Source organism: Arachis hypogaea, chromosome 20, assembly GCF_003086295.3.
Source record: "Arachis hypogaea cultivar Tifrunner chromosome 20, arahy.Tifrunner.gnm2.J5K5, whole genome shotgun sequence".
In the NCBI taxonomy this organism is placed as follows: domain Eukaryota; kingdom Viridiplantae; phylum Streptophyta; class Magnoliopsida; order Fabales; family Fabaceae; genus Arachis; species Arachis hypogaea.
This window is the reverse complement of record NC_092055.1, coordinates 130,491,164-130,502,251: the sequence shown is the minus strand read 5'-3', so window position 1 is coordinate 130,502,251 and position 11,088 is coordinate 130,491,164.

Sequence of the window (11,088 nt, the reverse complement as noted above, 5' to 3'; positions counted from 1 at the left end):
GTCGTCCATGTGTTCGCGTCATTTAGCAATTTTCCTTGTCACGCGTTCGCGTCGTCCACGCATTCGCGTTATTCGTGAAGACTTCAATCCACGCGTTTGCGTCAGGCACGCGTTCGCGTCGCTGTGATTTCCTCATTTCGCGCACTCGCATGAGCCATGCGCTCGTATCAGTGTTCGCTGGTCATCTCCTTAGTTTCTTGTGTTTCTTCCATTTTTGCAAGCCTCCTCTCCATTCTCTAAGCCATTCCTGCCCTATGAAGCCTGAAACATTTAACACACGGATCACGGCATCGAATGGTATAAAGGAGAATTAAAATACATAATTAAAAGATCTCTAGGAAGCAAATTTTCAACCATGGAACAATTTTGGGAAGGAATTGTAATATCATGCTAATCATATGAATAAGTGGATAAAGACTTGATAAAACTACTCAATTAAACACAATATAAATCATAAAATAATGGTTTATCAACCTCCCCACACTTAAACATTAGCATGTCCTCATGCTTAGCTTAAGGAGATAAAGTAAATGAGTAGAGAAATGCAAAACTCATGCAATGCAATGCAACCTATATATATATATATATATATATATATATATATATATATATATATATATATATATATATGAATGCAGCTATATGATTCTTGTCTACTTGGTTAAAAATAAATAAGCTTTTCAAGACAAACATAGATCAAATTCCACTAATTCAAATTATATAGTGAGAACAGATAAAAATATAAGAAGATAGCTCATGAAAGCAGGGAACATAGAATTAAGCATTGAACCCTCATTGATGGTGTATGTGCACTCTAGTCTCTCAAGTGTATAGGGTAATCACTCAACTCTTCTCTGATCATGCTTTCTAAATTTTGTTCTTCACCTAACCAATCAACAAATATTTAATGTATCGTTGCAAACATCATGAGGTCTTTTCAAGGTTGTAATGGGGCTAAGGTAAAGGTGAGGATATATATATATGGCTAAGTGAGCTATGAATTAAATCTTTGACTAGTCTAAGCTCTTACCTAACATACATACACTCTATATAACAACTCTAGAATCATGCTTAGCTACCCATAGTTTTTACTTTTGCATTACATACTCATGTGTTAACCTTTTATCTTAACTTGTATCACATATGCATTGGAGCTTTACTTAACTTAGAATTGGGGTAATTTTGTCCCCTTATTTATTTAAATATTTATTGAATATTTTTGGATATATATATATATATATATATATATATATATATATATATATATATATATTTAACTAGGAAAATAAACATAGCTTATCAATGCACATGGTTGTTTAATTTTTATAGTTTCACATGAGTAGGTACCCAAATTCCCATTATTTTATCATGACACGTTCCCTTATTGACCCATGTTCCCACAATCTTCCTATACTCAATTGACACACACTTTCTATCTTAAGCTAACCAAAGATTCAATTTGTGGTATTACTTGTTTTTCCGCTTAAGGCTAATAATGTGGTAAAATATAGAACAAATGGGATTAAAAGGCTCAAAGTGGCTGACAAGGGTGACTTAAAGGGTAGGCTTATTTGGGATAAGTGAGCTAAACAAGTAATGGCCTCAATCACATGCATGCATATAAATAAATTAAATATTGGATATATAGGATGAAACAAAATAAAGATTACAATCATAGAGAAGTAAACACACAAGAATAAAATATTTATGGTTAAATAATGTAACCATGTAATTAGACTCAAAATCTCACGGGTTAGCTTTTTAAACTATGTTCCAATTACAACTTCAAACAAATTTAACACAAAAGTTTTGATTTAAATTAGTGAAATTTTTCAAAAAAAAAAATAGGGTCTTAGAAGAAACTTATTATTTCTCAATCAAGTAGAACATGCATGCAATTAACCTATTACTATGCAATCTATTCTATTCTAAACAAAAGAAAAATTAACTAAATATTCTATTTTATTGGTGTTTTAGGGAATAGAATTATCTCCGGAAGTCAGGTACTGATCGACCTCCCCATACTTAAGGCTTTGCACCGTCCTCGGTGCCATCTGTCAGGAATAAAGGAGGGCTAGTAGCAGCATCTCCACCATCGGGACCGTCATGGCTCCCTGTGCTGGTAAATGAAGTGGAGTCCAGGGTGTCTGGGTCTTCTCTAGGTGGTTGGTTACCAACAAGTAGCTCCTTGAGGTATGTAAATCTGCGCTTGTTACGGCGCTCTCTTTGCTTTCCTTTCCGGTCAAGCCGTTCTAGCCTCTCAAGTATCTGATTGAGCAGTTGGTTTGTTGAAGGTGCTTGTGGTGTGGAAGAAGAAGGAATGTCTTCTGCTGGTTCTGTGCTCCGGTTGATAGTGGCTACTGGTGGTCTGATATACTTCCCGTTAGGGACGTATTGATCATCTCGTGGAATCATGGCTTTGGTATTCCCAGCCCTGTAGAAGACTCCGGCTGCTGAGATGAGATCTGAAACCAAGGCGGGGAAAGGTAAGTTGTCTGCAATTTGTACGTGTCTCATAACATGCCGAATGTGTCTTGGTAAATTGAGGTGCTGGTCTGTAAGGATACACCAGAGTAAAACAGCCATGTCTACAGTGAAGGAGGACTCATGAGTGCTCGGAAAGACGTAATGAGACATGATCTGTGCCCATACGCGAGCCTCCAAGGTGAGTGCTGAAACCAATATTCCCTTAGGTCGGGAACGTTGGTATCCGTAGATCCATATGCTGCCAGGTTGTGCGATAATTTTGAGAACGGCGTCCCAGTCAAATTGGTATATCTGGCGCTTGAGTGAGGCTTTTTGGAATGTGTTCAATCCTTCTGGAGCAGGGGGAAGATCTAAAGCTTGTTGAATGGCCTCTTCAGTTATGGAGACTTGCTTCTGACGAACATAGACAGACTGCATGGTTGGCATGTGAAAATTTGAGTAGAATTTAACTACCCATGATAGATTAACCTGTCGTGGCTGTCTCCGTAGGAATTCCCATTGTCTTTGCTCAATGCGGGGCTCAACAATTTCAGTAATGTTGGTCGGGAGGATAAGAAGGTACTTATTGTTATAATTCCTTTCAGCCAGGATGGGAAACATCTGCTCACAGTAGCGGTTAGTGAACCGCGCAGTGTCCTTTGTTGGAAAGGCTTTCTCTTTTTCATCGAACTTGATGATCCTCTTGATTCGTTTTGTTGAGGGTTTCACCGCTGTTGAAGATGGCTCTGCCATTAATGTTCTTTTTGTTTCTCTCCTTGCTGGTAGTTTAGGAGTAGCTTTCTCTTTACCTTTCTTGGTGACCATCCTGAAAAAGGAAAAAGAAAGTAATATGTAAGGCTAAGGGTTCGAGCAAGGGAGCGAAAATTAAGGGTGGTAATCAATGCACGGTAAAGAAGGATGTCGTTAACACATTGTCTAGACTACATATGAAAAGTTCATCAAAGGTAATATAGGAAGTGCATGTGATGGCAATTAAATGCAAGATGTTTATTGGCATGCCGGCAAAGGCATGAGTAGCATAGATCAAGTATTCAATGTCCAAGTTGGATTACCAAGCCTTTCAAACTAATAATCTATTTGTATTGACAATTATATTAAATCAATAAAATATAAAAGGGGTTTTGTGAAAAATAGGCATTAAAGTAGTAGAATAGAATAATTTAAAATAATGCACAATGCCATACGGGCTTTTTCACAAACACTTAGCATGCATGGTAAATATGTTATTGAAAGTAGTGAATTGAACATGCAAGCGACCCTTTAAGGAGTAATATTAATTGTCAAACAAATTCATAATAACTCACAAGCAAAATAGAAAAGAATCACCTAGTTAAATATCTAACACCAATTAAAGGAATAAAAAGAAAGAAAATAAAATATAGATAATAAAAGTGAAAAGAAAAAGAAGAAGAAAACATAAACATAAATAAGAGTAATAATGGAAAAGTAAAAGGTAAAGAAAGAAAGAAAAGAACCTCGAGAATGGATGTGAAAAATAAGGGAGAAGAAGGTAAAAAGTGACAAAGAATAGAGAAGGAATAAGGCGGAGGAAAGAAATAATAAGGGAAAAGAAAAATTAGGATTTGGGGAAGAAAAGATAAGATATTTTGGCTGATCTAGATAAGCTGTGCGCCGCGGGTGACGCGGACGCGTGGGTCATGCGGTCGCATGGTGTGTGATGTTTTTCAAGTGACGCGGACGCGTGGGTCATGCAGTTGCGTGACTTGATTTGTGCGAGTGGCGCGAGAGCGGCCTCGCGTTCGCGCGACTCTCTGTTTCAAACTCATTTTGCCAAAATTTAGGGTGACGCAGTCGCATGGGTGACGCGATCGCATGAATGGCCATATTTTGAAACGACGCGGCCGTGTAGGGCATGCGGTCGCGTGGTAGGGCTGGTGCTTCCAACATCATTCCAGCCCAGCTCCATCATAACTTGCTGCCATACACCTCTTTTACGTCGATTTTTAGGGGCACGCGGTCGCCTGGGTGACGCGAATGCGTGGGAGGTGCTTTTTCCAAAATGACGCGGCCGCGTGATTGACGCAGTCGCGTGGGCATAGTTGTGCCTAAGGCACGCCTCCAGCCACGCTTTCGTGTGACTTTCTGTTCAATTCTCTTTTCTTCCCAACGCACCTATGACGCGGTCGCGTCAGCGACGCTTACGTATCGCGTGCGTGCTTTTTTTTTATGCAGAATGCAAATGCAACTATAAACTATATGCAGCTATATGCTGAGAATATGAGAAGAGTCATCATCATAAATGAAAATAGAATAAAGTAAAATAAAACTAAAACCGAAAAAGAACGATCATACCATGGTGAGTTGTCTCCCACCTAGCACTTTGCTTTTACGTCCTTAAGTTGGACGCTCGTTAGGATCATTCTGCTTCTGTTGGTGGGTCTTCCAAGAGGAAAACCTCTAGTTCTTTGTTATTCTTCATCTTCTCACCATGATAAAGCTTCAGGCGATGTCCATTGACCTTTAAGAATTTGGAGCTAGAAGGATGACGCAGGTGGAAAACTCCGTATGGCTCTGTGGTGCGCAGAAATTGTGATCCCTGAGATTGTAAAATTTGTTGTTCGTTCTCTCCCTGGCAATGGCGCCAAAAACTGGTGCACAGAACCATGGTCCAAACATAACTTCACAACTTCGCACAACTAACCAGCAAGTGCACTGGGTCGTCCAAGTAATAAAACCTTACGTGAGTAAGGGTCGATCCCACGGAGATTGTCGGTATGAAGCAAGCTATGGTCACCTTGTAAATCTCAGTCAGGCGGATATCAAATGGTTATGGAGTTTTCGAAAATAAATGATAAATAAATAGAAAATAAAGATAGAAATACTTATGTAATTCATTGGTGAGAATTTCAGATAAGCGTATAGAGATGCATCGTTCCTCTGAACTTCTGCTTTCCTGCTGTCTTCATCCAATCAGTCCTACTTCTTTCCATGGCTGGCTTTATGTAAGGACATCACCGTTGTCAATGGCTACTTTTCATCCTCTCTATGAAAATAGTCTGATGCGCTGTCACTGCATGGCTAATCATCTGGAGGCATCACCAGTGTCAATGGCTGTATCCTATCCTCTCTGTGAAAATGGTCCGATGCGCTGTCACTGCATGGCTAATCATCTGGAGGTTCTCGATCATACTGGAATAGGATTCACCCTCCTTTTGCGTCTGTCACTACGCCCAGCACTCGCGAGTTTGAAGCTCGTCACAGTCATTCAATCCCTGAATCCTACTCGGACTACCACAGACAAGGTTTAGACTTTCCGGATTCTCATGAATGCCGCCATCAATCTAGCTTATACCACGAAGATTCTGATTAAGAGATCCAAGAGATACTCATTCAATCTAAGGTAGAACGGAAGTGGTTGTCAGGCACGCGTTCATAGGGAATGATGATGATTGTCACGTTCATCACATTCATGTTGAAGTGCGAATGAATATCTTAGAAGCGGAATAAGTTGAATTGAATAGAAAAACAGTAGTACTTTGCATTAATTCATGAGGAACAGCAGAGCTCCACACCTTAATCTATGGAGTGCAGAAACTCTACCGTTTGAAAATACATAAGTGATGAAGGTTCAAGCATGGCCGAATGGCCAGCCCCCAAAACGTGATCACAGGATCAAAAATACAATCCAGGATGTCTAATACAATAGTAAAAAGTCCTATTTATACTAAACTAGCTACTAGGGTTTACAAAAGCAAGTAATTGATGCATAAATCCACTTCCGGGGCCCACTTGGTGTGTGCTTGGGCTGAGCTTTAGCTTTCCACGTGCAGAGGCTTCTTTTGGATTTGAACGCCAGGTTGTAACGTATTTCTGGCGTTCAACTCTGGCTCGTGACGTGTTTCTGGCGTTTAACTCCAGACTGCAGCGTAGAACTGGCATTCAACGCCCTTTTGCATCATCTAAACTCGGCCAAAGTATGAACTATTATATATTGCTGGAAAGCTCTGGATGCCTACTTTCCAACGCAATTGAAAGCGCACCATTTTGAGTTCTGTAGCTCTAGAAAATCCACTTTGAGTGTAGGAAGGTTAGAATCCAACAGCATCAGCAGTCCTTCTTCAACCTCTGAATCTGATTTTTGCTCAAGTCCCTCAATTTCATCCAGAAAATACCAGAAATCACAGAAAAACACACAAACTCATAATAAAGTCTAAAAATGTGAATTTAACATAAAAACTAATGAAAACATACAAAAGTAACTAGATTCTACTAAAAACATACTAAAAACAATGCCAAAAAGCGTATAAATTATCCGCTCATCACAACACCAAACTTAAATTGTTGCTTGTCCCCAAGCAACTGAAAATCAAATAGGATAAAAAGAAGAGAATATACTATAAATTCCAAACTATCAATGAAACATAGCTCCAATCAGATGAACGGGACTTGTAGCTTTTTGCCTCTTGAATAGTTTTGGCATCTCACTTTATCCATTGAGGTTCAGAATGATTGGCATCTATAGGAACTCAGAGTTCAGATAGTGTTATTGATTCTCCTAGTTCAGTATGATGATTCTTGAACACAGCTACTTTATGAGTATTGGCCGTGGCCCTAAGCACTTTGTTTTCCAGTATTACCACCGGATACATAAATGCCACAGACACATAATTGGGTGAACCTTTTCAGATTGTGACTCAGCTTTGCTAAAGTCCCCAATTAGAGGTGTCCGGGGTTCTTAAGCACACTCTTCTTTTGCTTTGGACCTTGACTTTAACCGCTCAGTCTCAAGTTTTCACTTGACACCTTCACGCCACAAGCACATGGTTAGGGACAGCTTGGTTTAGCCGCTTAGACCAGGATTTTATTCCTTTAGGCCCTCCTATCCACTGATGCTCAAAGCCTTGGGATCCTTTTTATTTACCCTTGCCTTTTGGTTTTAAGGGTTATTGGCTTTTTGCTCTTGCCTCTTGGTTTTAAGAGCTTTTGGCTTTTTCTGCTTGCTTTTTCTTTTTCTTTCTATTTTTTTTCGCTATTTTTTTTCTATTTTTTTCTGCAAGCTTTTGTATTCACTGCCTTTTCTTGCTTCAAGAATCATTTTTATGATTTTTCAGATTATCAAATAACATGTCTCCTTGTCATCATTCTTTCAAGAGCCAACATATTTAACATTCTTAAACAACAACTTCAAAAGACATATGCACTGTTCAAGTATTCATTCAGAAAACAAGAAGCATTGTCACCACATCAAAATAATTAAACTAAGTTCAAGGATAAATTTGAAACTCATGTACTTCTTGTTCTTTTGAATTAAAACATTTTTCATTTAAGAGAGGTGATGGATTCATAGGACATTCATAACTTTAAGACATAGTTACTAAATACTAATGATCATGTAATAAGACACAAACATGGATAAGCACTTAACATAAAGAAAACGAAAAACAGATAATTTAAGGACAAGGAATGAATCCACCTTAGTGATGGTGGCGTTTCCTTCTTGAGGAACCAATGATGTCCTTGAGCTCTTCTATGTCTCTTCCTTGTCTTTGTTGCTCCTCCCTCATTGCTTTTTGATCTTCTCTAATTTCATGAAGGATGATGGAGTGCTCTTGATGTTCCACCCTTAATTGTCCCATGTTGGAACTTAATTCTCCTAGGGAGGTGTTGATTTGCTCCCAAAAATTCTGTGGAGGAAAGTGCATCCCTTGAGGTATCTCAGGAATTTCTTGATGATGAGCTTCCTCATGCGTTTTTTGAGCTCCATGAGTGGGCTCTCTTGTTTGCTCCATCCTTTTCTTAGTGATGGGCTTCTCTTTCTCAATGGGAATGTCTCCTTCTATGTCAATCCCAGCCGAATTGCATAGATGGCAAATGAGGTGAGGAAAAGCTAACCTTGCCATAGTGGAGGACTTGTCAGCCACCTTGTAGAGTTCTTGAGGTATAATCTCATGAACCTCCACCTCTTCTCCAATCATGATGCTATGGATCATGATGGCCCGGTCTATAGTAACTTCAGACCGGTTGCTAGTGGGAATGATTGAGCGTTGAATGAACTCCAACCATCCTCTAGCTACAGGCTTAAGGTCCAGTCTTCTCAGTTGAACCGGTTTGCCTTTTGAGTCAATCTTCCATTGAGCTCCTTCCACACATATGTCCATGAGGATTTGGTCCAACCTTTGATCAAAGTTGACTCTCCTTGTGTAGGGGCGTGTGTTCTCTTCCATCATTGGCAAGTTAAACGCCAACCTCACATTTTTCGGACTAAAATCTAAGTATTTCCCCCGAACCATGGTGAGATAATTCTTTGGGTTCGGGTTCTTACTTTGATCATGGTTCCTAGTGATCCATGCATTGGCATAGAACTCTTGAACCATTAGGATGCCGACTTGTTGGATGGGGTTTGTTAGAACTTCCTAACCTCTTCTTTGGATTTCATGTCGGATCTCCGGATACTCATTTCTCTTGAGCTTGAAAGGGACCTCGGGGATCACCTTCTTCTTGGCCATAATATCATAGAAGTGGTCTTGATGAGCTTTGGAGATGAATCTTTCCATCTCCCATGACTCGGAGGTGGAAGCTTTTGTCTTCTCTTTCCCTTTTCTAGAGGATTCTCCGGTCTTAGGTGCCATCAATGGTAATGGAAAAATAAAAAGCTTATGCTTTTACCACACCAAACTTAGAATATTGCTTGCCCTCGAGCAAGAGAAGAAGGAATAGATGAAGAAGAAGAAGAAAATATGGAGGAGAGGAGGGAGAGGTGTATTCGGCCAAGAAGGGGAAGAGAGGGTTGTGTTGTGTGAAAATGAGGAAGAATGGAGAGCTTTATATAGGGAAGGGAGGGGGGTTAAGGTTCGGCCATATAGGGTGGGTTTGGGTGGGAAATTGGTTTTGAATTTTGAAAGTAGGTGGAGTTTATGAGGTAGGTTTATGGGGAAGAGTGGATGGATGTGAGTGGTGAAGTAGTGATAGGGAAGAGAGATTGAGGTGATTAGTGAAGAGTTTTGGGGAAGAGTGTTTATTGGGAAGAGAGAATGAACATTGAGAAGAGGGAAGAGAGTGAGTGGAGGTAGGTGGGGATCCTGTGGGGTCCACAGATGCTGAGTTGATCCTGTGGGGTCCACAGATTCTGAGGTGTCAAGGATTTGCATCCCTGCACCCATTAGGCATGTAAAATGCCTTTGCATGCAATTCTAGCGTTTAAACGCCGAATTGATGCTTGTTTTGGGCGTTCAGCTCCCAGATGCAGCATATTTCTGGCGTTCAGTGCCAACTCTTCTTCACTGTGCATTTCTGGCGTCTGAACGCCAGGATACTGCTTGTTTCTGGTGTTTAACGCCAGATCCATGCTCTGTTCTGGCGTTGAACGCTAGCCAGATGCTCCTTACTGGCGTTTAAACGCCAGTAAGATCCTCCTCTAGGGTGTGATTTTTCTTCTGCTGTTTTTGATTCTGTTTTTGATTTTTCTATTTATTTTGTGACTCCACATGATCATGAACCTAATAAAACATTAAAGAACAATAAAATAAAAATAAAATTAGATAAATAAAATTTGGGTTACCTCCCAACAAGCGCTTCTTTAATGTCAATAGCTTGACAGTGGGCTCTCATGGAGCCTCACAGATGTTCAGAGCATTGTTTAGACTCCCCAACACCAAACTTAGAGTTTGGATATGGGAGTTCAACACCAAACTTAGAGTTTGGTTGTGGCCTCCCAACACCAAACTTAGAGTTTGACTGTGGGGGCTCTGGTTGACTCTGTTTTGAGAGAAGCTTACTGTGCCTCTTTTCCATGTTTACAGAAGGATGTCCTTGAGTTTTAAGCTCAAGGGAGTCCTCATTCAATTGAAGGACTAGTTCACCTCTTTTAACATCAATCACAGCTCTTGCTGTGGCTAGGAAGGGTCTTCCAAGGATGATGGATTCATCCTCATCCTTCCCAGTATCTAGGATTATGAAATCAGCAGGGATGTAAAGGCCTTCAACCTTTACTAATATGTTCTCTACTTGTCCATAAGCCTGTTTTCTGGAATTATCTGCCATCTCTAATGAGATTTTAGCAGCTTGTACCTCAAAGATTCCCAGTTTCTCCATTACAGAGAGTGGCATGAGGTTTATTTCTGATCCAAGGTCACATAGAGCCTTCTCAAAGGTCATGGTACCTATGGTACAAGGTATTAGGAACTTTCTAGGATCCTGTTTCTTCTGAGGCAATCTCAGTTGATCCAATGTATTTGGTTCATTGGTGAACAGGGGAGGTTCATCTCCCCAAGTCTCATTACCAAATAAATTGGCATTCAGCTTCATGATTGCACCAAGGAACTTGGCAACTTGCTCTTCAGTAACATCCTCATTCTCTTCAGAAGAAGAATACTCATCAGAGCTCATGAAGGGCGTAAGGAGGTTCAATAGAATCTCTATGGTCTCTAGATGAGCCCCAGAGTCCTTTGGTTCCTCAGAGGGAAACTCCTTATTGATCACTGGACGTCCCAGGAGGTCTTCCTCCTTGGGATTCACGTCCTTATCCTCTCTTGTGGTTTCGGCCATGATGGTCAATTCAATGGCCTTGCACTCTCCTTTTGGATTTTCTTCTGTATTGCTTGGGAGAGTACTAGGAGGGATTTCAGTGATCCTTTTACTCAG